Below are 23,086 nucleotides of genomic sequence, written 5' to 3' on the forward strand. Positions count from 1 at the left end.
TTTATGGGATAAACACTCTGAAAAAAGATATAGGATGATGGAATGGATTAAAAAAAAAAGCAAGACCTATCTATATGATGCCTATAAAACACACACTTCAAACCTAAAGACTCATGCAGATTTAAAATGAAGGGATGGAGAAACATTTATCATGCCCTGGAAGTGAAAAGAAAGCTGGGTTAACAATACTTACATTGGACAAAAGATTTTAAAATAAAAACTGTAACAAGAGACAAAGAAGGACACTATATAATCATAGAGGGAACGATCTAATAAGAAGATATAGCAGTTGTAAATACTTATGCACCCAACATGAAAGCACCCAAATAGATAAAGCAGCTCATAACAAACATAAAAGAAATGATAGTAATATAGTAATAGTAGGGGACTTAACCTCCCCCTACTTACATAAGTGGACAGACACATCATTCTAACAAGGAACCAGTGGCTTTGAATGATTCGTTGGACCAGATGGATCTAAAAGATATATTCAGAACACTCCATCCTAAAAGAATACACATTTTTTTCCAAGTGCACATTGAACAATCTCCAGAATAGATCATATATTAGGCCACAAAACAAGTCACAACAAATTCAAAAAGATTGAAGTCCTACCATACATCTTTTCTAACCACAACACTATGAAAATAGAAATCAACCACAAGAAAACATCTGGAAAGAACACAAATTTATGGAAGTTAAATAGCATGCTACTAAACAATGAAGAGGTCAACTGAGAAATAAAAGACGGAATAAAAAAATACCAGGAGGCAAATGAAAATGAAACCACCACAGTCCAAAATCTTTGGGATGCAGCAAAAGCTGTTCTAAGAGGGAAGTTTACAGTGAAGACAGGTCTACCTCAAGAAGCAAGAAAAATTTCAAATAAACACCCTAACCGTACACCTAAAGGAGCTAGAAAAAGAACAAACAAAACACCAAACCAACAGAAGGAAGGAAATAATAAAAATTAGAGCAGAAATAAACAAAATAGAAACCAAAAAAAAAAAAAAAAAAAAAAGTAGAGCAGATCAATGAAGCCAGGAGCTGGTACTTTGAAAAGATCAGCAAAATTGGTAGAACTTTTGGCCAGACTCATAGTAAAAGAAGAGAGAGGACTCAAATAAACAAAATCAAAAATGAAAGAGGGGAAATACAACTGAAACCACAGAAATACAAAGGATTATAAGGGAATATTATGAAAAGCTATAGGCTAACAAATTAGACAACCTGGAGGAAATAGATAAATTCCTAGAAACATACAACTTCCCAAAACTGACTCAAGGAGAAATATAAAATTTGAACAAACTGATTACTAGCAGTAAATTTGATCAGTGATAAAAAACTCCCAACAAACAAAAGTCAGGACCAGATAGCTTCATAGGTGAATGAAGGAGGAGGAAGAAGTGGAGGAGGAGGAGGGAGGAGGGAGGAGAGCTTCCAAATTTATTCTATGAAGCCAGTATCACCCCAAAACAAGATAAAAGTACTACAAAAAAAGATAATTGTAAGACAATGTCTCTGATGAACAGAGATGTAAAAATATTCAAGAAAATATTAGCAAACTGAATCCAACAATATATTTTAAAGAAAATTATTCACCATGATCAAGTGGGATTTATTCTGAGATAAAAGGGTAGCTACGTATTTGCAAATCAATCAACATGATGTCACATCAACAAGAGAAAGGATAAACACCATATGATCATTTCAATAGATGCAGAAAAAGCATTTGGCAAACTACACTATTCATGGTAAAAACTTTCAACAAAGCAAGTTTAGAGGAAATATACCTCAACATAATAAAAGTCATAGATAAAAAACAAAAAATGAAAAACACAGCTAACATTATAATCAATGGTGAAAAACGGAACTTTTTCCTAAGATCAGGAGCAAGACAAAGCTTTCCATCGTCACTACTTTAATTAAACCTGTTATTGGAAGTCCTAACCACAGGAATCAGATTAAATAAATAAATAAATAAATAAATAAATAAATAAATAAATATCTAGCATCCAAACTGGTAAGGAAAAAATAAAACTTTTTGCAGTAGACATGACACCATGTATAGAAAACCCTAAAGACTACACCAAAAACAAAAACAAAAGAAAAGGAAAAGAAAAAGAAAAAAAAAACCCACACTTCTAGATCTGATAAATGAATTTAGTAAGGTCACATGATACAAAATCAATATACATAAATCCACTGCATTTCTATATACTAATAATTAAGTAGCAGAAAGAGAAATTAAGAAAACAATCCCATTATAATTACACCGAAACCAATAAAATATCTAAGAATAAACTGAACCAAGGAGGTGAAATACCAATACTCTGAAAACTAAAACATTGATGATGAAAGAAATTGAAGAGGATACAAACAAATGGAAAGATATCCCATGCAGGTTGGAAGTACGAATATTGTTGAAATATCTATACTATCCAAAGCAATCTACAGATTTAGTATAATCCCTACCAAAATAACAACTGCATTTACCACAGAACTAGAACAAATAATCTTAAAATTTGTATGGAACCACAAGACCCCAAATAGCCAAAGCAACCTTGAAAAAGAAAAACAAGGCTGAAGGTATCACAATCCCAGATACCAAGATATACTACAAAGCTATAATGATCAAAAGAGTATGATAGTGGCAGAAAATAGGCATGTAGTTCAATGGAGTAGAATAAAGTTCACTGGGGTGCCTGGGTGGCTCAGTTGGTTAAGTGTCTGACTTCAGCTCAGGTCATGATCTCACAATTTATGGGTTCGAGTCCCGTGTCAGGCTCTGTGCTGACAGCTCAGGCCTGGACCCTGTTTCAGGTTCTATGTCTCCCTCTCTCTCTCTGCCCCTCCCTTGTTCACGCTCTGTCACTGTCTCAAGAAAAAATAAACATTAAAAAAAAATTTAGAATAAAGTTCAGGAATAAGTCCACAATTATATGGTCACAATTAATCTTCAACAAAGGCAAAAAGAAAATGATTTTTTAGTTGACCCATTCATTATTTAGTAGCCTGTTACTTAACGTCCATATATTTGTGTTTTTTTCTTTATGTTTTCTTGTAGTTGATTTCTGGTTTCATAGTGTTGTGGTTGGAAAAGATACATGTTATGAGTTCAATCTTTTTAAAAATTTTTTGTGGCCTAATATATAATCTATTTGGAGACTTTTTTCCTGTGAATTTGAAAAGAATGTGTATTCTACTGTTTTAGGATGGAACATTCTGACTATATCTGTTAGATCCATCTGATCCAATGTGTCATCCAGCGCCACTGTTTCCTTGTGGATTTTCTGTTTGGATGTTGTTTCTGTTTATGTAAGTGGAGTGTTAAAATTTCCTACTGTGACTATTATTACTATCAATTCCATTATGCTTGTTATTAGTTGCTTTATGTATTTCTCTTCAACAAATGGTGCTGGGAAAACTGGACAGCCATAGGTAAAAGAATGAAACCAGACCACTTTCTCACACCATACACAAAAACAAACTTAAAATGGATTAAAAACCTAAATGTGAGACCTGAAACCATAAAAATCCTAGAAGAGAGTACAAGCAGTAATCTCTCTGACATCAGCTCTAGCAACATTTTTCTAGAGGTCTCTTGAGGCAAGTAAAAGTAAACTATTCTAGAATAAATCGAAATAAAAAAGCTTCTGCACAGCAAACAACCAACAAAATTGAAAAATAACCTAGTGAATTGCAAATGACACATCTGATAAAGGGTTAGTATTCAAACTATATAAAATAAGTTACACAATTCAACACCCAAAAAACAAATAATCCAATTAAAAATGGGCAGACACATGAACAGACATATCTCCAAAGACAACGTACAGATGACCAACAGAAATATGGAAAGATGGCCAACATCATTAATCATCAGGAGGATGCAGACCAAAACCACAATGAGATGTCGCCTCCCACATGTCAGAATGGCTAAATCAAAAACACAGAAAACAAGTGTTGGTGAGCATGTGGAGAAAAAGGAAACTTTGTGCTCTGTTGGTGTGAATACAAACTGGTGCAGCCACTGCAGAAACCAGTATGGAGGTTTCTCAATAAATTAAAAATAGAATTACCATACAGTCTAGTAATTCCACTGCTAGGTATTTACCCAGAGGATACAAAACACTGATTCAAAAGATATTTGCACCCCTGTGTTTACTGCAGCATTATTTAAAATAGCCAAATTCTGAAAGCAACTCAAGTGTCCACCGATAGAGGAATGGATAAAGATGATGTGGTACACACACACACACACACACACACACACATATACATTGGACTATTACTCAGCCATAAAAAAGAATGAAATCTTGCCATTTGCAACAACATGGATACATATAAAGGGTGTATTGTTAAGTAAAATAAGTTCAGTCATAGAAAGACAAATACCATATGATTTCACACATATGTGGAATTTAAGAAACTGAACCAATGAACAGAGTAAAAAGACAAACCAAGAAAAAAAGCTCTTAACTGTGGATAACACACTGATGCTTACCAGAGGGGATATGAGTGTGGGATGGGTGAAGTAGATGAAGATATTAAGAATACACTTATTATGATGAGCAGTGAGTAATGTACAGACTTGTGGAACCACTCTGTTTTACACCTAAAACTAATGTGTCACTGTATGTTAACTATTCTGAACTCAAAGCAAGCAAATAAGTAGAAAAAAGTAAAATAAAATATAAGTGGAATAGGAAAGTTTGAAAATATATAAATAATTTAAATTTTTAAGAGTTATGGTTTTCTATTTTTTTAAGTATTTTTTTTTTTTGAGAGAAACAGAAAGTGAAAGAGAAAGAGAGAGCACGAGTTGGGGAGAGGAAGACAGAGAGGGAGAGAGTGAGAATCCCAAGCAGGCTCCGCACTGTCAGCACAGAGCCTTATGCAGGGCTTGATCTCACAAACTGTGAGATCATGACCTGAGCTGAATCAAGAGTCATGCACTTAACCATCTGAGCCAGGCACCCAGATAATTCTAGATTTCTAATAAGGTAATTACTTGCCATAACAATACTGGAAAGAATTTTTCCCTGTGGATGGAAGCAAAGAGCTTGCCCTTCTAATAAAATCTTTCAGAACTGCACGGAGATTTTTTAATGGATATATTATCATGCACTCCCAAATTTTTAGGAAGAACCATTTGAGGGGCAGAAGTTATTTAGGAGTAACATCACTAACTTTCACCGTGTCCAAGTTCTAATTTTTTGGAAATTACTGACATACAGAATTGAGTTTATTGATGGAAGGACACAGTATACTTTAGGTAATTATTGTGCAAAAATCATGAGAACAAATAATCTAGTAGAAAAACTGAACTGACATTGTGTAAAGTACATGAACGAAGAAACTCATGGTATTTAGTTGGGGAGCACTATAATTAAGAAAGCATAGTGAGAAAAAAGAATGTAGATAGAATCCAGAAATTTTTTGCATTTCTTGATAGGACAAAAATACATAGTGTATACAAAATCTTAATAACATTTATTTTGCTCTTTCCTAACTGTCTAGCTCCCCAAATTCCCTCTACCCAAATATGGAAATATCAGGATTTGGACTTACATAGGAGTTCACAAACCCATGGTTTCTTCCCCCCCCCCCCCCCGCCTTTTTTTTTTCTATATATCCTCCTGATCAGTCTTGGTATACCTGTATGAGATAACTGATACCTGTTGTTCCCAATTCTCTTCTTCTCTTTCATTTCTTTAACTTCACTTTTAGTTCTAAACTTTCTCTATTTCATTGAACATGTAAGTAATTCATTTTTTTTTCCCTGAAGGCATTTCCTTGGTGGAGGGGGCCTTTCTGGAAATCTTGGGTCTAGGACATGGGAAATTCTTGGAGGAAAAGACAGTTCACAGTGACATTTAATCCCCTCTTCCTACTGTAAATGGAGCCATCCCCCTCCCCATTATAATATATGAACATTTAAGAGAATAATGTCTTAAGAACCAAAATGCCCTCTTTTATGGACCATGCTGTTACACTGAAGGTATGTTAAGGACTCCCATCTCCAACTTTTCCTGGATCTGGGGTCTCCTGACCAAATTCATGCCTCTTTTTCCCTCCACTTACTTGACCTCTTTAACTGCAAGGCTCTGTCAGGGAAGGAGCTATGATGCAGCATTCCTGTGAGTGACAGTTTCTTGGGTGTCTTAGTACAGTACTAGCTGATTTGGTTCCTAATGGCAAATCATCCTTTCTCTGTTCAATCCAAATAATGTCCAAAAACATCAAGAATTATTCATTTCTGAATTTATGTTAACCTTATGGCCGGTGTAGTTCCTGGTCTCCCAACTGTGCCCTCCAACCCTGGTGGCACATTGTGATTGTCTTCTTTCATTAAAATACAAAGGCCCGGGGCGCCTGGGTGGCGCAGTGGTTAAGCGTCCGACTTCAGCCAGGTCACGATCTCGTGGTCCGTGAGTTCGAGCCCCGCGTCAGGCTCTGGACTGATGGCTCAGAGCCTGGAGCCTGCTTCCGATTCTGTGTCTCCCTCTCTCTGCCCCTCCCCCGTTCATGCTCTGTCTCTCTCTGTCCCAAAAATAAATAAACGTTGAAAAAAAATTTTTAAAAAAAATACAAAGGCCCAACTCTCTTCACTATGTCAATAATGCTCTTTATAAATTGTGGTCATATAACTCTCAGTTTTCTTTGTGAAGACAAAAAAACATGTAGAAGCCATTTATGCAAAAAAGAGGAAAGCAAACAAATGAAAGCTCATTTTCCTCTCCTCTTTTTGTTTCTGTTTTTTTTTTTTTTTTTTTTTTTTTTTTTTTTTTTTTTTTGAGAAAGAGCGAGAGACTGAGTGAGGGAAGTGCAGAGATAAAGGGAGAGAGAATCCCAAGCAGATCCCACACTCAGTGCAGAGCCTGACAGGGCGGCTCAAACTCATGAACCATGAGTTCATGACTGAGCTGAAATCAAGAGTCTGACCTTAACCAACTGAGCCACCCAGGCACCTCTCTCCCTGCTCTTCTTGAAACATTTTTCTTCCTTCTTCCTTGACAATCTTCAGGTACAACATAATCCCTTCCCTGAGAAACCCTCAGAAAATATAATGTAAACTTTCCCTTTTCCACATTTTTCTCATATGAAACACTCCATGGGGATCTTATCTTTTCCATCTTTCCTCCTTCCTCTTCTGGCCCCAGGATAGTGGTGATGAGGTAAAGCATGTGGGGACTGTACTCAGTCTTGTTGCTCCCACCATTATGTATAAACCTTTCTTCTAGATCTAAAGCCAGAGGTGCTGATTTGAGAAATTTCCCAACTCTTAAAGGAAGTCTTCCACTAAGAAGCATGGCCTGGATGGGTTTGAAGTCCTAATACTTCTTTAGGTGTGTTCCTATTATGATTCGGATATTATGTGTCATTCCAAAACTCATATGTTGAAGTCCTAATGCCCAGTACCTCAGGAGATGACTTTATTTGGAAATAGGGTAGTTGAAGATGCAGTTAGCTAGTTAAGATTAGTTCATACAGAAGTAAGATATTTGCTTCAGATTTTATTGGCTTTTTTTTTCAAAGAAAGGAAATATTACAATTACAAATAATACCAGTTGGCCTCCCAACTGTGCCCTCCAACCCTGGTAGCACATTGTGGTTGTCTTCTTTATTTTATTTTTTTTTTTTTTAATTTTTTTTAATGCTTATTTTTGAGACAGAGACAGAGCATGAACAGGGGAGGGTCAGAGAGAAGGAGGCACAGAATCTGAAACAGGCTCCAGGCTCCAAGCTGTCAGCACAGAGCCTGATGCGGGGCTCGAACTCACGGACTGTGAGATCATGACCCAAGCCGAAGTCGGCCGCTCAACCGACTGAGCCACCCAGGCGCCCCTGTGGTTGTCTTCTTTAATTAAAATACAAAGGCCCAACTCTTTTCACTATGTCATTAATGCTCTTTATAAATTGTGGTCACATAACTCAGTTTTCTTTGTGAAGACAAAAAAAAATGTAGAAACAATTTATGAAAAAAAGAGGAAAACAAATAAATGAAAGAGCAAGAGAGTGAGTGGGGGAGGTGCAGAGAGAGAGGGAGAACCCCAAGCAGGCTCCACACTCAGTCCAGTGTAATAGCAGATACAAATAAAACTTTGTCACTATTAATTTTTTCTCTTTTATTCTGGAAAAGTAGCCACAATCTTAAAGTTGGCATATATTGTTTATGTTCATATTTTTTAATATAACAACCATCAAATCAGTATCTATTGAGTTGTACCACATGCCAGAAATTGTTGTAATTATCTTGTATTATCCACATGCCAGAAATGTTTTAAATATCTTACATTATCATGTAAATTCAATAAACTGGCAAATATAGTATCCCCATCTTACAATAGGAGTGAACAACATCCTTAAGAGAGCAAGCAGCTATCTGAAGTCACATAGACAGTAAGGACTGGAATAGAATTTGATCCTAGGCATTTTGCCTCCAAAAATCATGTATTTTAAACACTGTCTTACATAGTCTGACACATAGTATATATGTATATACCTGTAAACCACTCATGATGCTTTTTTAAGTTTTAAACACTTATATGTGATAATATTTTGCAACCATTTTCTTCAGCCTGCTTTTCAGTCAACATTATGATTTAGAGATTTATGCATATTCATACAAATAGCTCTATTTTATCTGTTTCTTAACATAGACACTAATGTTTCTCAGTGTTTTGGGAGTTTTCTGCACCCTGGAAAAATGCCTCATATGACTTAGAATGGGTAAGTTAAGGATAAATATGAAAAGATAAATAAAAAGAGGTGGGAACAGAGACCCTGTAGGACATCAGATTCATTTTCAGAATAGTAAGAGAAGACTACATACAGGGTGCCTGGGTGGCTCAGTCGGTTAAGCATCTAACTTCGGCTCAGGTCATGATCTCGCGGTTTGTGAGTTCTAGCCCCACATTGAGCTCTATGCTGACAGCTCAGAGCCTGGAGCCTGCTTCACTTTCTCTGTCTCCCTCTCTCTCTGTCCCTCCCCTGCTCGCTCTCTCTCTCTCTCTCTCTCAAAAATAAATATTAAAAAAATAGTACACATAACAGTTGAGGATCTAGACATTGTGCCATTAAAACTGACTATGTCTGTATACATATCTCTTGGAAAGTCTTTGCACATCATCAGATGCCTGAATCATATTTTGAAGAAAACTGCTATAGATGATTGATAATCTTCAGCATTATCCAAGATTTTTGTTCTTTTTTAAAAAGATTTTTTTAATGCTTATTTTTGAGAGAGAGAGAGACACAGAGAGAGCATGGGTGGAGGAGGGGCAGAGAGAGAGGGAGACACAGATTCCAAAGCAGGCTCCAGGCTCTGAGCTATCAGCACAGAGCACAACGTGAGGCTCAAACCCACAAACTGCGAGATCATGACCTGAGCTGATATCAGACGCTTAACCGACTAAGCCACTCAAGTGCCCCCAAGATATTTTGTTTTCAACAAAAATCTATCTATAAAACTTCAACTAGATATGTGAAGATATTTATAGGAATGGCTTATATGAAAAATCCGTATGTAGTTCTAATGAATTCGGATTTAGTTATCTAGCCAGTGAGTAAGCAAAATTCAATGTTATCTCTATTTTCTTCCATTTGTTTTGATTCATTATTTTTCAACCACATTTGTGGTATATGTCAGTAATGCATGCAAAATCTTATTTTTGATTGAGGATGCTTTTGTCGAGAAAAGAAACCAGAGGGAAAAAGAACCAATGTGAATGCTAGGATGTAACTCAGGCAAAGTAATATTAGGTATACATACCTGGGTAGTAGTGTTTGAAACTGGAAGGTTTGAAAAATGTTTAAAAATACACAAAGAGTTTGACCAGTTTTTTATGGTGTGAGTGCAGGAAGGAATCATTAATGATTCTTACCCTTACTGAAGAATTGCATGTGTGAATCAAGTTTATAATGCTTTAAAGATGAGTTGTAGGAGTCCAAAGAGAAAGATATATGGTATCAGATTGAAGGGGTTAGGGAAAGATTCATTGCAATGAAATTTACTTTCAAGATGGATAAGGGTATATTTGTATTAAAGATTATTGTTGAACCTATTTTCCTTATCAACAGGAATCATGTATAATTTCTTATGCAAATTATATCCATTGTATAAAGCTTGGAAAGTATATAAAAATATACAGAAGGAAATAGAAAGTACTGGTATGCTCTAGAGATACATGTACATATGCACACATGTGAGTGCACACACACACACACACACACACACATGAGAATACAGTGGAATCAGAAATAAGCATAAGAAAGGCACAAGGAACTAAAAATAAATCTAAAGCACATTTAAGCAGTCTAATTTCCCTTGTACACAGAGATTCTAAAAACTGAGAGAAGTTAAGCTGGAAAGAAAAACTGACATCATGATGACAGGTGATGGAATTTCTTTCCCACTTTGTTATAAATATGAAACCACAGCAGTTGTTGAAATATAGTAAATGAACATTCACTTTGGAGAGATATAAAGTAAGAAGGGATAAAGGGTTAAAAAATGAGGCCAATTAGGAGAACATTAAATGATCAAGGAAATAGGCATGAGGACTTGAAGTAGAATGCTATATTTGAAAGAAGAGAGAAAGAATTGGAAAAGATTAGCCTTGGTGAAAGAAAACCTGATAGGATCATAATTGGGTAGATAAAAGAGAGGGGAGAGTATTAATGATCAATGTTTCCATCCTGGGTAACTTGGTGAATTTTACTAACCTTTTGGAGAAGAATCATATTTCATGAGATAAAATGAAGTATTCGGTTTTGGTTGCAATTTTCTGCTGCTTATGAGCAAACGGTAGATATGCTGAAGGATGAGTGAAACATAAGCTCAGAAGAATCATTAAAAATAGGCATAGACACTCATTCAAAAGGAGATAATGGTAATATAAATTATAAACTTGGAAAGTGTGAGATTTCAAATTTTTAGGAGTGTAGAGAGAAGACTATGTTATCAATACTGAAACTTAACAGCCCATAACGTTTAGGGAGTAAAAAGAATTAATTGTGGTAGAAGGAATAGTCACAGAGGTAAGTAATTTAAACAGTTCTTACATTTTAAGATGAAGTTGTTGGTCAACCACAAGTATTGTTAGGAGGTTATGGGAGAAGAAGGTCATTTGATCTAGCCATCACATTTATGGTATATTTTGCATTCAGCAAGATTTTCATGATCAAATCATAGAATAGTCAAACAGCAAAGGGCTGACACACATGTGATCCTAATGAGACTTTTCTTCAGTGATACAACCAACATTAGATCCATTTGGGAAATGGTACTCCAAGTGCAGAAGTTGCTGTATTTCCATTTTGGCCCATTAATTAATGTCCCACATGTTGGGAGTTTTCTAGAAAAAGACCAATTGTCACAAATATTAATATGCCCTTTGAATAGGCATATGAAAATAAAATGTAGTTTTGAAAGACTGTCTGTCATATCAACGTTGCTAAATTTGTTTTGCATAAGAAGATCTGACTGTTACTTTATTTCAAGTTGAACATTATTCTAAAAGAAAGTTTTCTGAATTCCAGCTTTAATATAGTTACTCTAATTATTCAAAAGATTTAGGTTTAATTTATAATACTTTAATATTGTAATTAATTAGAATTTTTGAAGTACATATTAATCATTTAAATGAGAAAATTACTGAACACATTCATTTAAAAAATATTTCAACTTACTACTAGTTTGTTATTTATTATTATCTGAAGTCTCCACTATTAAGATACAAGTCCAAATACTGTGAAGTCAACTTGACTAAGTGGAAAATATTTAGGATAGATTGCTGAATTTTTCTAGAACATAGATTTTCATAGTAGATTAAAATATGGTACTAGTATTAGGGAATTCAGTTGTTGAACAGGTACAGTCATAATACAATATTAAATTTACTTTTACAGTGCAACCACTCTAGAAGTGGTTTGGCAGATTCATATAAATTTAAGCAACATTTACATGCAACCCAGCAATCCCTTTTTTAGGTATTTATCCAACATAAATGAAACTTAATGTTCAAGCAAAAATCTTCCCAGAAAATTTATAGTAGTTAGACTCATTATTGCCAAATTATGGAAGGAAAAAGTAAATGAATAAGCAAATGTGATATATCCATATAATGAAGTATTTATTCAGCAATGTTAAAGAACAACACCTTGATAGATGCAACAGCATAGATAAATTTCGAATGCATTATGCTAGTGAAAAAGCCATATTCAACAGGCTACCTTTAACATGATTTCAACTATATGATATTCTGGAAAAGGAAAAACAGTATGAACAACAACAAAAGCACATAAAAACAGATCAGTGATTATTAGTAGTTAGAGGTGGGTGTAGGGATTGAAACACAGAGAGGCAGGCTGCAATATTTTGGAGTGATGGAAGGGTTCTGTGTCTTCATTGAAGTGATAACTACACTTCTGAGTACTTTTACCAAGACTTACAGAGCTACCTCAAAAGTAATGAGTTTTACTTATATAAATTATACGCCAGGAAAAGAATATTGTCTTTTTCTAAAATTATCCTAATTGCCAAAATTTTCCTTTAAGAAAAAAATGCTACACTTAAAATATCTACATAATATATCATAGTGTATATTTAAATGCCTTATTATTTTAACAAATTCAATTTAATATGTTATCAGATATTATACATTTTTTCTGATATGTAAAGATTTTAAAACCAATGAATACATGTTTGTGGTCATTATATAAAAAGTAGTTACTATTGTCTAAGAGATCATGGGGTGGCACAGTGAGAAGAGCAGAATGTTTATAGTTAGAGACAAATGATATAAGTCCCAATTCTGAGACATATTTGCTGTATAGCATTGAAAGAACCATTTTGCCTTTCTGAGACTCAGTTTCCCTTAAAAGGAGTTAAAATACTCACATTGATTTTTATAATAATTAAGAAAGATAATATAATCTAAGACTCAATAAAAATGTTTCCCCAAAACCACTTGCCCCCTTTTCTTTAAAATTGTTTTCTGAAGAGATTTTAAAATTCTATGTGTTGATAAGTTATTGGAAATGCTTCTGTATATCTTTTAAAAAGGCCTGGAATTATGGACAAACATAATAATATTTACTATGAAAGAGTCATTGGTAGCATAGTTTTTTCAAATAAAATATTAACCTTGACAAAATTTCTTTTAGCTAACTGGTTTATCTTTGTAGGCTAATATAATTTAGCAGCTTTTGACTGCAAGGTGGTAACTGTAAAGTCTAAGTTTAGTAATAGAAATTTAAATATATGCTTTAAATAACTATCCACAATTGTAAGTGAACAGAGATTTCTGATCTCGATATTTTTTTTCTGAAACTACATTTTAAATTTTCTGTTACTTATTAAGAGAAAAAAGAGTCCCTAAAAATGACTAAATATTCACAATGTTTTAAGTGGAACTATAATATACTTTCTACAAGAATCTCACAATCTCTTTCTCCATTTCCGTTGCCTTGAGGAAAAGCTTTGAAGAAACAGGCAGCAAACTCAATGTAATACCTCTAGGACTGCATCCAGGGAATGTGAAATGCTAAAGAAGAAGAGAAGTGGTAGGAGGTAAAGTCAGGGACATATTAGAGAGAAAGGCTATATAGAGAGAGAACATGTTGGATTTTGGTGGTCATTTTAAATAATTTGGCTTTATCTCTTAGAGATACAAGAAGCCATTATATTGGAAGCATTTCAACAAAGGAGGGACACTGTTTATCATCATGGCGGCTGTCATGTTAAGAATAGACTCTAGGGGTACAAATCAGAAAGGCCCGTTAGGAAGCTGTTAAAATAATTTAGGTGAGAGAGGGTGGTGCCTTGACCAGGAAGATTTACAAGATTAATCAATTACTGAGGGGAAACTACATGGAATAACTAATGAAAGGTTTTTTTAATGATACAAGGAAGTAGATGATGTGGGAGAATACATTCATAGGGGGAATCAAGAGGCTAGAGAAATATAAGACATATAAATATAGGAATCATCATTAAATACTAGATGCTTCTATGCAGGTAAGTAACAAAAAGAAAAAATAAGACAAAAATATGCAGAACATATTTCACAATGAGTGTCACTTCAGGAAACTTGCCTACCATAATTAAAAAGTGACAGACACTCTTACCCACTAACATGGCTTCAGTCAGGTCAAGCTGTCCAAATGGCATGGCTTGCATCAATATTGCCAGATTCATGGCCTATGGGGGCCAATCCAAGATGGTTTTGAGGATTATTCTGAGGATAGAGAAAGTTATCAGGAAACAGTAGCAAAGTATGTTTTTCCCTGAAGATTTCCAGAGTGACTTTTGCAAAAACTTTCGAATGTCTGTGAAAATATACTGAACCATGTTCTGTTCTGTTTCTGAACAGTTTAAACCCCTTGAGACCTGTAGAAATTGCTAACAAGCTCTTAGCTGTCTCCATTGCACCATATCATTTTTAGAAAGACCAATTTGTTGCATCTCTGGGCAATGTACTCTACACAAATATCTCTATTTTATGTTTCTTTCTAATTTGTCTCAGCATAGCCTGTGAACTATTGAAGTTCTTTGGCCTCTATCAGGTAGAAATAGGAAAGTCAAGATGCTCTATTTCAAAAACATGATTTTCCCATTAGTTTCAAGCTGTCTCATATTCTGTTTTAGGAAGTTTTCTAGTGAAAGGTGAAGACTATTTATAGCTATTAAACTGCACAATTGTTGCAGCTGTTCATGGTTAATCTAGAGATTTAAAACAAGTGAGATTTTTAATGTTTGTAATGTATTATAATTGTATGTAAACTATATCTCCATTATTTCTGTAACTTTTCTATTTTTTAAACTCTTTAATGAAAAGTAAAATATCTAAAATTAATTATTTTTCCAAAAATTAATGAGGATGGAAGCATTCTATAACATAATATATGAAAATCTTAAACCCTTTCATTAATAAATATTAAAAGTGTAAGTGAATGATATTCCTAGATCAAAAATAGTATGATGATAGAAAAACAAGAGAAACAAAAAGAGCAAAAGAGTCAAGAATGAAGCAAAAATTTAAAATGTAGAAAAGAAAAGAAAAAATCAACAATGTAGAGATAAGACAGCTGATATAAAATTACTAGATAAAAATTATATTTTTTAGAAAATTTTCACAAAAAATACCAATAACTAGATAAAGAAAACATAAGTTATCAGAAAGAGTAAGAGGGGAGAAATAATGAAAATTGAATACATATTTTTAAAAATCTTAACATTTTTCTTCAAAATATTTGAAAGATGAAATGGGAACTTTCTAGGAAACTATGATTTCAAAATTGACCCTACTGTATGGAAAACTGTGGAAAACTGTAATTCCCTGATTCATAGGGGCACATGTACTCCAATGTTTATAGCAGCACTATCAATGATTTATTACAGTAAGAGGATAGAAAGAAAATCAGCAAAGGAGAAAGGCATATGAAAAAAACTCTAGATGAAAACAGGTACAAGTTTCCAAGAGTTCTCTTGCAGTGGACTCACACAGGCCATACTTAATTCTCTCAGCAACAAGTTTTGACAGTGTTTGTGAAATCTTGTCGATCAGGAAAGCTCACCAGGGACTTAGTATCCAGGGTTTCCTAGACAGGCTGGTTACACATGTGCATTCTGTCCAGCATTTATCAAAATTCTAGACCCCTAGATGAAAATAAAGGAGTTAATGTAAACCCCATTGCTTGTGCAGAGAATTTAGGCAGTGAACCACTCATCCATTAAATCAATGGTGATCCTCCCCAAATCCAAGTTCCTAGATGCCAGCAAGGGTCACATTTATAGGCAGGTTTTTCAAAGAATAGCAATTTGGTCTGCTACGTTAACTCTTTTTACACACTACATTAACAGATCTAAGGAGAGAATTATCTAGTTGTTTCCAGAGATGATGGAAAGACATTTGCTCAATTTATAACTGTTCCTGGTGGAGGAAAAAAAACCTCAAGAAAACAATATTTGATATTTAATTTTTAACATAACCCACGTAATTATGTAATTTATATAATCTTAACCCTAAAACCAGAATCTTGCTAAATGCAGTAACATGAGTGATATTTCCAATAACATTAAAAAAAAGGAAAAGTAAAGGGTATCCTACTCTTCACATTAATATTCAACACATTGTTGACTGTTAGCCAATTCAAAAGTCCAAAACAGAAAGCACTGGATCCAGATTGTTTCATTAGTGAATTCTACCAAAAAATTAAGGAATTATACCAATTCTCTACAATCTCTTTCAGGAAATAGAAGCAGAGGGACTACATGGATCTCATTATTTGAGGCTAACATTACTCTGATACCAAAAGCAGACAAAAACACATTATAATAAAACTCTAGGTCAATATCTGTCATGAACAAGGATGTAAAAATTCTCAACAAAATATTAACAAATGGAATCCAACAATATGTAAAAAGAATTTTACACCATGACCAAATGGAATTTATCCTAGATATGTAAGGCTGGTTCAATATCTGAAAATCCATAACTGCGATCCTTAACATCAACTAAATGAAAAGAAAAATCACATGATCATATCAATATATGCAGAAGAATTATTTGACAGAACTAACAGCTGTTCATGAACATTACTCTCAGTAAACAAGGAAGAGAGGCATACCTTCCTCAACCTGATAAAGTTTATCTACAAAAAACCTATAGCTAACATCATAATTAATGCTGAGAAATTCAGTGTTCCTGCTAGTGCAATAAGACAAGAAAAGGAAACAAATGGTATACTGATTTAACAGGAAGACATAAAACTGTCTTTGTAGTGACATGATTGTCTATGTAGAAATATGAAAAAAATGACAAAAAAACCTCAAGTTAGTAGGCTATTACAGCAAGGTTTCAGTACACAAAGTTAATATGCAAAATATTTTTCTATAGTGGGTGCCTGGGCGGCTCAGTCAGTTAAGCAATTGACTCAATTTCAGCTCAGGTCATGATCTCACAGTCATAAAATTGGGTCCTGCATCAGGTTCCACACTGAGTGTGGGACCTGCTTCAGGTTCTTTCTCTCCCTCTCTCTCTGCCCCTCCTCCACTCATGATTTTTTCTCTCTCTATCTCAAAAATAAAGAAATATTTAAAAATATATTTTTCTATATACCATCAATGAACAAGTGCAATTTAAAATTAAAAGCAACACCATTTGCACCAAAAATGATATACTTATGAATAAGTCTAACAAAATATATATAAAATCAATATAAGGAAAACCCAAAAAGCTCTGATGAAGGAAATCAAAGAACTATAGAGATATAGTGCATGTTCATGGATAAGCATACACAATAATGTCAAGATGCCGGTTTTTCCAAACCTGATCTATAAATTTAATGCAATCCTAGTCAGAATATCAGAAAATTGTTTTGCGGATATAAAAAAAAATGATTCTAAAGATTGTATGGAGAAGCAAAGGAACCAAAATAGCCAACATGATATTGAAGGAGAAGAACAGATAGAGGACTACGGTAAGGGGCTCCTGGGTGGCTCAGTTGGTTAAGCATCCAACTTCGGCTCAGGTCACGATCTCGGTATTCATGAGTTCAAGCCCTGTGTCGGGCTCTGTGCTGACAGCTCAGAGCCTCGAGTCTGCTTCAGAATCTCTCTTTCCCTCTGTCTCTGCCCCCTCCCCACCCATTCTCTGTCTCTCTCTGTCTCTCGAAAATAAATAAATGTAAAAAAAAATTTTTAAAAAGCTACAGTAATCAAGAGAGTGTGGTATTTGTGGAAGAACAGATAAATAAAATTAGAACAGACTTTAGAGCTTAGAAAAAGAGCACCATAAATATAGTTAACTACTGTTTCACAAAGAAGCAAAGACAATACAGTGGATCAAAGGTATTTTTCCTTTCAATTTTGTGAACAAAAACTATTCAAAAAATAAAGTCTTAAAAAAATCTCCAAAAAGTAGGCAAAAACATAAACAAAATTTATAAAAAATGCAGAGAGGGCCTTGCATACATGAAAAGTTATTTAATTTTTCATATATAAGGGAAATGTAAAATTTACACTGAGATATTTTTCACTTACAAGACTGGCAAAATTTAGATAAACTATGAGATATATAGGTAGATCAATAGATATGTAGGTAGACAGATGATAGATACATACATACATACATACATACATACATACATAGAGATATTATAGCTCACTCTGTGGTAAGGCTGTGTGAGAAAAAAAGCACTCCTATGAATTACTGAGGCATGCCACATGCCTAAGGAAGGGAATTTGGTAATATCCAACTAATCAATGGGTTCCTTTGAACCCAGTAATCTCACGTCCACAAATTTAAATAGGAGATACAACTTTATAAAGTTGTATCTTTATTATAGTGCACAATTAAAAAAAATAAGCATACTTCATTTTCCTTCATCAGAGACTAATTAAAAAATAAACATAAAAACTATTTTATGAATTTGAGCAAATATTTCAAATAAAAATTTAAATGAAATTGGACTATAAGAAAAGCACTTAAATATGATAAACTTTACCAAAATTTAATTGTACACAAATAATAAAAGCGAAGCACTAGTCATGAATATCAAAACCAGGAGTAAGATATTGGTACCTCTACTTAACACAATATTTTTAGCGTATTCTAAATATTCTAGCCAGTTTAGTAAGAATAGAAAATTGAGTTAGTAATATAGATACCATATAAAAAGATAAGTTATTATTTTGAATAGCAGATACTTAGAGAACCTAAGCAACTGGATACAAATCAGACCTCAGATCACACAAATTTCTCTGTGCCTCCAACTACCCTGTCTGCTATTCTGAGGATACCAAAATATCTTCAAGGCATTTCTTATAACCTTCAGCAGTATTAATTAAATACACAAGATTGATGGAAACAAGGAGAAATCTCTGAACACGTGAAACAGGTGATAACGCTATGCCTAAAATCAAGAGTGGTCATTTGTTTCACAAAACAAACTAATAATAATTCCAAAATATTGTTTCAGTATAGCTACAACTGCATTTAAAGCTAAATCTTTAAAAAAAAATTAAAATATTAGGTAATTAAAAATGCAACTTTTGTCTCAGTTTTCTGAATTTTTCAAAGAAGATTTTTAAAATAAATGTAGATTTCACATTGTAAAAATAATGAACTCTTCAGTTATAAATAAAATATGTATACTATTTTCACTGCAATATTTCTTAAATTAGATAACTTAAAAAATTTATGCTTTAGATAGCATAAAATAATAGGTCAAGTTTGTGCTAATTTGCACGTTTTATTATTAATGGTGAATAAGCAGCAATGTTCTTTACTTTCGTATCCTTTGGGATTGCGAATTATTTTTTAAGTTGTTTATTGTTATAGGTAGACAAATTAAATGCCAAATTACATTGCTCTAGTTATTTAAGTGTATTCATCCAAAATCAGTTGTACTTTCCTGGACAAATGAATTATGAAACCAAAGATTTGAATAGGCAAAATGACTTGCCTATTGTTCTACCTAATGATCAATATTATGTAAAATATATTTTATTTTGTTCATTGGGCACTTTTTGAATTTTTACCTCTTAGCTGTAGAGCATAAAAATGTTTCTTATTTTATTAAAGTATGCAGATCTCTTTGGAATTAGATTCTTTAAACAATATGACATTTTAATGAGTATGACATATGAGCCCTTACAAGCCTGAATTTCAACAGATCAAGTTAAATTAAATAACAGAGACAGGTACCGTATGTTAAGCTACCTAGGAGAAATTAAAGTATACTGCTATTCATATTGTAATGATTTTTTTTTTTATGCTCACTGTTACAAGAAAAGAAGACAGAATAAGGAATCATTATGAACAAAGAAAAAAGCATGGTAGAGGACATTTTTAGATTCAACTAAATCTACCTCCTTTTGTGTTCTTTTAAGCATTTGTGAAAGGCTAATATGGCTAGACTATGGTAAAATCATAGTGAATATAAGAATCTTCTTGGTCTTTATACCTCCAGTATTTCTTCTCATTACTGCCAGAATTATTTTATAAGATAGAAATCTACTTTAAAAATGCAGAAGACCTTGGGGCGCCTGGGTGGCGCAGTCGGTTAAGCGTCCGACTTCAGCCAGGTCATGATCTCACGGTCCGTGAGTTCGAGCCCCGCGTCGGGCTCTGGGCTGATGGCTCAGAGCCTGGAGCCTGTTTCCGATTCTGTGTCTCCCTCTCTCTCTGCCCCTCCCCCGTTCATGCTCTGTCTCTCTCTGTCTCAAAAATAAATAAACGTTAAAAAAAATTAAAAAAAAAAATGCAGAAGACCTTTGTCTTGTTTTTAAGTAACCTTTCCTGCCTCAATTGGTATGAATCTCTTCCTCAGCCCTTCTTATACCAGAATATGGACTCAAAACACTCCACACCCCCCTCATTTTCTGAAAAGGTCATGACTCAAGTCTTTGATTTTGTAGATTCTTCTTCTTAAAATGGCCTTTCCCATCTGCATTAGTTTCCAATTGCTGCTTTAACAAACTACCACCATAAATTTAATGGCTGAAAACAACACAAATTATTGTCTTAAAATTGCAGAGAAGGCTGAAATGGTTTGGTGGGGCTGTGAAACACTGGCACCTTCTGAGACTGTTACCTTGGACTCGTCTTTTCTTCTTTCATTCTCTTTTCCAAAGGTATAACTTTCCCTTTACCCCAAACCCTGGCCATGAACTTCTTGCTTGAGGACATTGAAAACTAACTGATTTGAAAATGGAAAACCAAGAACCAATTCTCAATATACCAAACAGGCTTTTATTTCAAAGGAGTTCATTTCAGAGGGAAAATGGGTCAAGCTTGAAAAGGCAATGTACATGGATCCGACTGGTAAATGTAGAACTTGGGAACTGTAAAAAGTACAACCAGAAAAAGGGCAGTTGAATGATGGTATGGCAGTTATCTCACCCTTGAAAAGAACTTGTGATGAGTGCCTCATTCTGGGGAAACAGTTCTGACTGCCCATAGGAGGCTAATGCCTAGAATTACCCCCCAGTTCTCTTGGATGATCATGAAAACCCAGAATCAGCTACTCTTCTGGAGTTTGAGGATGAAACTGGCTATGAAGCTGATGTTTTTCAATATTCTCCAGCTCTCTGTCTGGATCCAGGTATGTCAAATTGTACACGCACTTCATCACAGTGACTTAATGGAGATGATGCTGAAAATGTAAGACTCAAAGCGAATCCAGAGATGAAGAATTTGTGTAAGTGATGTCTTTGAAGTGATCTGCTTAAGAGACTTGACACTCTGGTAGCTGAAGAACTTCTGACAGTGGATGCCAGAGTCAATCCCTATGTTCTGGTGCTGACACATGCAAACACAAAGCCATTTAAGGTATCCTTTTTGACATTTTAAGGCCAAGGAACAGTGGCCATGTTTTTGTAAACAAAATCACCAGACCACCTTCATTAAGAATTTTCATTCAGCTTAAGTTTAATATATATTTGAAATTATTTTTTTCACAAAATTAAAGCAGTGGAGAATGAAAAAAAAATCCACAATTGGAGTGGTATCTGAAACAATGACAGAACATAAATATTAATTAGATCCTGGGAAAAAGCCAAAAAAATGTGAGGTCATGTTCAAGGACAAAGATTATTTGTCAAATCTGATTCAGTGCTAAGCTAGCATTGAGAACAGAACAGTTATGGGAAATATCTTTGATGCTAGTAGACAAGGAGGTATATAGGCTGTGAAGTGAAAGGGAAGTTAATGTGAATGAGAGGCACCTGTGTCATTCTAGGATTATTGCCTGAAATAAAGTTGATGAAGAATGGGAACAGGGCCCTATCATCAGCTTGGGTATAGGAAGGATACGCAGAAACTCATTTATTAAGACAGAGAGGTATTTTGCAGCTTGAGAGAATGGAAGAAGTCACAAGCATCTTCGGAAGGTATATAATAGTAAACACATATTCCAAGCCTTCTCTTTTTTTTTTTTTTTTTAATTTTTTTTTTTCAACGTTTATTTATTTTTGGGACAGAGAGAGACAGAGCATGAACGGGGGAGGGGCAGAGAGAGAGGGAGACACAGAATCGGAAACAGGCTCCAGGCTCTGAGCCATCAGCCCAGAGCCTGACGCGGGGCTCGAACTCACGGACCGCGAGATCGTGACCTGGCTGAAGTCGGACGCTTAACCGACTGCGCCACCCAGGCGCCCCACCAAGCCTTCTCTTATGCATGGAAGCTGGCAACAATCTCAGGAAACATTAACCTATAATAAGAAGCCTTGAAGACAATTTAGACCTTTGAGATCCTAATTCATAAAAACAAACAAAACAAACAAAAACTACTTGATATGTATGACATCTGGAATTACCTCTTAGATTTAACACTTTTTTCTACTGATTTGTTCATTTAACACAGTATACCAGCTTACCATTCTTAGATGATTATTGACCACCAGACTTCGTTTTTGAACAATTGAATCTCCCCTTCTAGGCATATTTGAACTTCACGGTAATTCACAGTTCCTACAATTGACTATAAATGGGCCAAGCCTCTACTGTTACTTAAATTCTAGTGTCAAATTCAAGCTCCTTCAGGGAGATTGAAACCAGTCAGGGTATCCTAGACAGCAATCCGAAAATAGTTGAAAAAAGATCTTTTTAACACTCTTCCTTATGTCAAAACTAGTGTTTTACCCCATGCAGTTCTAACACCTGTTTGCACCTAAGATTACTTATTTGTGGTCATCTTTTCTGCCCCAGCATTTATAATTCCAGCGGGCCTCTTATTTTTTCAAGGAAAAAGCAGAAGTGGTCTAGGGATGTTTTTATGTTCTGTGGACAATGGATCAGACAAATAATTGACCAATATAGAATAAATAAAACTCTAGAATCAAACATTTACCGGGTAGAGTTCTCTTAAAATTTAATTGAAACAGATGTTTTGTCTGACCAAGCAGATCAGAAGCAAAATAAGGCATCTCTCAATTTCAATCTCCCTTTGCATACAAGGTATCACCCTTACACAAAATAATTTGTGTTCTAATTCACCTCCTTGTAAGTCTGTGGACTATTAATAGAGACTTCTGAGTAATAGAAATAATGATTTTACTTAGGTAAGCAGATTA

The 23,086-nt window shown here is 34.5% G+C and overlaps 1 pseudogene; it reads left to right on the forward strand.

The window, feature by feature from the left end:
• Window positions 1–20,716: 20,716 nt before the first annotated feature.
• Window positions 20,717–21,365, forward strand: LOC123607279 (annotated as a pseudogene).
• Window positions 21,366–23,086: the final 1,721 nt, after the last annotated feature.

Source organism: Leopardus geoffroyi, chromosome A2 (assembly GCF_018350155.1).
Source record: "Leopardus geoffroyi isolate Oge1 chromosome A2, O.geoffroyi_Oge1_pat1.0, whole genome shotgun sequence".
Taxonomy (NCBI): Eukaryota; Metazoa; Chordata; class Mammalia; order Carnivora; family Felidae; genus Leopardus; species Leopardus geoffroyi.